Here is a 6,224-nt window from a genome sequence, read left to right as displayed (position 1 = left end):
CCAAACACTTCTATCATCTTTCTAACTTCTGGCTACAACATCACCTGAACAGAATTCTCCATCTTGTGGTCAAATACTAAAACTATACAATTAAGTAATTTCAAATGATACACAGATCCAGGATTCACATTCGTGGCCTTTCTGGTTGAATTGCTAATTATTTTAACAAGAGTGCATTTTTTGTCCAATTATGCCATCTATAATTACTGATCCAAAATTCATCTCATTGGGTTTCATTTTTTTGGTTTTGTGTATTGAGTCAAAGATGAGATCAATACATTGGTGAGAAATTATCTTGGTTTGGAGATTCAAAGTCACTATAGTCCCAGACGGGACCACAGGGCTGCTCTCACAGTAGAGAGAGATAACTGGAGGTGGTTTAAATTGAAGGTTGCCACACCTCAGATGAGGAGACAGGTTGAGAAGGAGACTCCTTCATAGTAACTTCACAAGGTGTAGGATTCCATGCTGTTGGTATCACTCTGAATTACAAACCAGCCAACTGAGCGAACTGGCTCCCAGGCAAAATATACAATCAGTTTGGGTAGAGATATGAACACCAAAGGAAAGTCGTCACAGCTGTGACAGTTTCAGATTCAAACATCCCCTGACAGAAGATACAGTCCAGGACAGCATACAATCGAGAGACCAAGAGGTAATCGCATCTTGTAAGAAAGATGTTACAATAAACTGTGAATCCAATTGGCACAGGTAGCCTGGAGGATTCTTTTTATATTCACGGGATGTGGATGTTGCTGGCTAACCCCAATTATGAAGAATGGATGGCCGGAGGCGGGGGGAAAGGAGCAGGACGACGGGGGCGGGAAAGGAGCAGGACGAGGCGGGGGGAAGGAGCAGGACGACAGGGGCGGGAAAGGAGCAGGACGACGGGGGCGGGGAAGGAGCAGGACGAGGCGGGGGGAAGGAGCAGGACGAGGCGGGGGGAAGGAGCAGGACAAGGCGGGGGGAAGGAGCAGGACGAGGGGGGGGAAGGAGCAGGACGAGGGGGGGGAAGGAGCAGGACGAGGCGGGGGGGAAGGAGCAGGACGAGGGGAGGGGGAAGGAGCAGGACGAGGGGAGGGGGAAGGAGCAGGACGAGGGGAGGGGGAAGGAGCAGGACGAGGGGAGGGGGAAGGAGCAGGACGAGGGGAGGGGGAAGGAGCAGGACGAGGGGAGGGGAAGGAGCAGGACGAGGGGAGGGGAAGGAGCAGGACGAGGGGGGGGGGAAGGAGCAGGACGGTGGTGGGGGGGAAAGGAGGAAAGGAGATGAACAGAGCAGACAGGCTGACATCAGCTTCCCTGCGTCCCTGATGCTGCTTGTCCTGCTGTGTTCATCCACATCAACGCTTTGTTACCCCCCATTCTCCTTTGTTTGTGTTTTCTTGCTCTTCCTCCCTCCCTCTGATTCTCTCCCCCTCTCTCACCTCTGCTGGCTCTAATTTCACTCCCTTGTCATGTTCCCTTATTTCCATCTTTCTGTCCCTTCTCTCTCTCTCTCTCCGCCCACAAACTCACTCTGGCTTTATTCACAGGGGGAGAGAGTACAAGAGGAAAGGAAACCAAAGCACGCAGCGCCTTCGGCTGAGAGAGAAATGAAGAACTGCCGGAGATTTTCCAAACCCTGACACAGGGGTTGCCTCTCTCTCTCTCGACAGTCTCTGTGACTGCCCCATCAAACCCCACACCCATTCCCGTCCCATGGTGTCTCTCCACAAACCCACCTCCGGGTGGAAATGCAAACACAAGTTGCTGGAAATGCTCAGCATCTGTGAAGAAAAAGTACCGAGGTAACGTTTTGGGTGCGATGACCCTTTCCCTCAGAGCTCCGGCTAGAAATACTCCAGCCTCTGAGACAGGGTCCCCTTGAGGTCGGAGAGCTGCGGGTCGATCTCGGCTGTTCGCTTGGCGCAGGGCATCAGGAGCTCCCCTCAACTCCAGGAAGGGCTATGTTCACCACCCTACTACCACCCCCCCAAACCTGATACTGATAGTGGTGGTGTCCTTCCCTCATCCCAGGGAGCCCCTCCTGCCTTCTCACCTTGTCGTCGGAGTACTATTCGGCTACAGAGGGCTGTGCGATAAAGATCCTACTTCCCACAGCGGCGGGTGGAGGGGGCATCCCTTAGGCTCCTGAAACACCCACTCCCATCCAATCTTGTGGCAATGGCTGTTCAGCTGCAGAAAGCAGCGCTGCCCGTGACCCCAAATGTCCCTACAACACCCCTCTCCTAACCCAACCTCCACCACGACCTTTTTGCAGTCGCTGTCGGCCACTCAGTCACAGGGCTGTACGATAGGGACTCTCCCCATGTCCCCTAACTTCCAGAATGGCTATCCTCCAACTCCCACCCCACCCCATCCCACTCCTTCCCTTCACCTTGTACTACGAGAGCTGTAGGCTGTTCGGATAAGGAAACCCGCGCAGGGCTGGATAATAGACAATGTCCCCAGCCTTCCCCTCACCCGGGGAGGGGAATTCTCACCCCCAAAACATCCATTCCCAACCCCTCGTTTGGGGGATAGGAGCGGCGCAGGGTGTGAAACAGGGACCGTGCTCATGTCCCCAATCCTCCCTTCACCCCAAACCACCACCCCCAGCTTACCTTGCAGTAGGAGATAGTTGTCGGCTGCTCAGGTACGGAAGGCGTCGCGGACCCGTGGCTGGGTGCTCGGGGAGGGCGGGCTCGGTGCCAGGCAGCTGTGCCCAGGAGCCGGGCGAAGAGCCCTTCTCCCACCTCGGATCCCCGCTCCTGGCACAGGTGGCGCAGGGCTGAGCCACTGAGCAGCGAGCGCTCCAGCAGCCCGGATGCCTGCTCCTCGCCCAGTGGTCATGCTGGAGGCCGCTGGAGAACAGGAGGTTGTAGGGGTCCGGGAGCGTGGTGCGATAATCCCCGCTGCCGAACAGCTGGGTCCTCAGAACCCTCCAGGTAAAAGGGTTCCAGACAGCGGACTCGTCGCCGAGGCAGAGTCGGGGGTGGGAAAAGGCGTGAGTAGGAACAGGAGAGGAAGGGGATTGACTGAGAGGGAGAAAGAGACAGACTGTATGTGTGTGTGTGTGTGTGTGTGTGTGTGTGTGTGAGAGAGGGGATAAGAAATGCAGTCTGATTGCGGATGGATTGGGTTTAAACAGAGATTTTTAAACTCGTTCAAAAAAAACTCACAACGCTCCCTGCTGAGCGGGTGGAGAGGCTCGGATAGAGAGGAAGAGAGACACAGGGAAGGGCGGGAGCGGGGAGAGGCAAGTTCACAGGGAGACACAGAGAGACAGGGGAGAGAGAACGGCAGAAGCACGCACAGAGGGAGCCAGATACAAGACGAGAGATAGAGAGGGGCACACACATAGACCAAAGAGACAGAGTGAGAGAGGAGAGAGACAGAAGTGCACAGCGAGGTGGCAGAGACAAGGCGACAGAGAGAGACAGAGACATAGAGTGAGGCACACACAGAGAGATGGAGAGACAGAGATTGTGTGTGTGGCGGGGGGTGGGGTTGGAGAAAATGGGAGAGAGAGAGAGACAGAGTTGTCGAGTTGTACAGCAGGGAAACAGACCCTTCAGTCCAACTCCTCCAGGCCGACCAGATACCCTCACTGACTCGTTCTGTTTGCCAGCCTGGAGCCCATATCCCTCCAGCCCCTTCCTATTCATGTGTCCCTGCAGGTGACTTCTAAATACTGTGAGTATAACAGCCTCTGTCACTCCTCTGGCAGTTCATGCCACACACAGACTACACTTGGGAGAACACGTTGGCGGCAAATCCCCTCCCATCCGCTAAGAAAAGGAACCGGAAATGACATCACCAACCCAAGGAAACCGGAACACTTAAAGAGAAGGCGGGACCTAACTCCAGCGTTTCCCCGGAGGCTCCCTGATGATTTTACCTGGAATGGTGCCGAAACGTCTGCAAACTAACCTTCCAGCTCAGTGAGCAATCTTACATCCAGAACCTCAACCCTGAGCTACAAATCTTCTCAAAACTCGATAATGCTTTGCCACTTGATTAACAGATGCATCCTATTTTTAAAAAAAAATAAACTTTTTTTGCTGGATGTATGACTGACTGACCAGTGTTTATTGTCCTTCCTGAACTGAGCCTTGGGAGCTCTGCAGCCCAATGGTATCAACGTGGATTTCACAAGCTCCAAAATATCCCCTCCCACCACTGCATCTCAAAACCAGCCCAGCTCGTCCCCACCTCCCTTATCTGTTCTTCCTCTGACCGATCCCCTCCTCCCAGCTCAAGCCAAACCCCCATTCCCTACCAACTAACCTCTTCCTGCCCCCTTGACCTGTCCGTCCACCCCAGGCTGACCTATCCCCTCCCTACCTCCGCACCTACACTGACCTCTGCTGGCTTCAGATCCGCCCCTTTAACTTAAGGCCAGAAGACATCGGAATGGAAGTGTGGCCATTCGGCCCATCAAGTCCACTCCACCATTTTAACCATGGCTCAGGGGCATTTCAGCTCCACTTCCCTGAACTCTCCCCGTTGCCCGTGATTCCTCGTGAGATCAAGAATTAATCGATCTCTGCCTTGAAGGTATCCAACGTTCTGGCTCCAACTGCACTCCGTGGCAATGATTTCCACAAGCCCGCCACTTTCTGGCTTTACAAATGTCATCTCATTTCCATTTTAGATTTACCCCCTCTAATTTTAAAGCTGTGCCCACGGGTCCTCGTCTCCCGGCCTAACGGAAACAACTTCCCAGCGTCCACCCCTTCCAAGGCATACATTATGTTGTAAGTTTCTCCTAGATCTCCCCTCAACCTTCTAAAGTCTAATGAGGACAATCCCAGGATCCTTAGCCGTTCATCGTATGTCAAACCTACCACTCCAGGGATCATCCGTGTGAATCTCCGCTGGACATGCTCCAGGGCTAGTATGTCCTTTCTGAGGTGTGGGGCCCAAAATTGGACACGGTATTCTAAATGGGGCCTAACTGGAGCTTTATAAAACCTCAGATGCACATCACCACTTTTATATTCCAACTCTCTTGAGATAAACGACAACATTACATTTGCTTTCTTTAACACGGACTCTACCTGCAAGTTAACCTTTCGAGAATCCTGGACCAACACTTCTAGATCCCTTTGTACTTGTGCTTTACGAATTTTCTCACCATTTAGAAAATAGTCCATGCCTGTATTCTTTTTACCAAAGTGCAAAACCCCACATTTACTCACATTGAATTTCATCAGCCATTTCCTGGACCACTCTCCTAAAACTGTCGAAATCTTTCTGCTGCCTCTCCATCTGCCTGTCCACCTATCTTCGTATCATCGAAAAGCTTCGCCAGAATGACCCCGGTCCCTTCATCCAGATCATCAATACATAAGGTGAACAGCCGCGGCCCCGACACCGAAACCTGCGACACCAATCGTCACCGGTTGCCATTCCGAAAAACAGCCTTTTATCCCAACTCTCTGCCTTCTATCAGACAGCGAATCCTCAATCCAAGTCAGTAGCTCATCTCGAACACCACGGGCCCTCACCTTGCTCAGCAGCCTCCCATGAGACACTTATGGAAGGCCTTTTGGAAGTCTAGATAGATAACATCCACTGGGTTTCCCTGGTCTAACACACTTGTTACCTCTTCAAAGAATTCTAACAGGTTTGGCAGGAATGACCTCCCCTTACTAAATCCATGCTGACTTGTTCTAATCTGACCCTGCCCTTCCAGGAATTTCAAAATCTCATCCTTGACAATGATTCACGAATTTTATCAACTACCAAGGTCAGGTTAATCAGCCTGTAATTTTCCATCTTTTGCCTTGATCCTTTCTTAAACAAGGGGGTTACAACAGCAATTTTCCAATCATCTGGGACTTGCCCTGACTCCAGGGGCTTTTGAAAGATCACATCCAAAGCCTCTGCTATTTCCTCAGCCACCTTCCTCAGAACTCTACGATGTAGCTCTTCGGGGCCAGGAGATTTCGCAATTTTTAGACCTTTCAGCTTTTCGAGCACTTTCTCTTTTGTAATGCCTACCGTACTCAACTTTGCCCCCTGACTCTCCCTAAGTGTTGGCATACTACTCATGCCTTCCACTGTGAAGACTGACGCAAAATACTTGTTAAGTCCTTCAGCTACTTCCTTATCTCCCATCACTAGCCTTCCAGCATCAATTTGGAGCAGCCCAGTGTCTACTTTTGCCTCATGTTTGTTTCTTATGTATTGACTGTGATTTCTAATATGACTAGCTAGCCTTCCTTCATATTTGATCC

Source organism: Stegostoma tigrinum, unplaced genomic scaffold, assembly GCF_030684315.1.
Source record: "Stegostoma tigrinum isolate sSteTig4 unplaced genomic scaffold, sSteTig4.hap1 scaffold_266, whole genome shotgun sequence".
In the NCBI taxonomy this organism is placed as follows: Eukaryota; Metazoa; Chordata; class Chondrichthyes; order Orectolobiformes; family Stegostomatidae; genus Stegostoma; species Stegostoma tigrinum.
The sequence above is the reverse complement of the archived record's forward strand: the minus strand, read 5'-3'. Positions refer to the sequence as shown.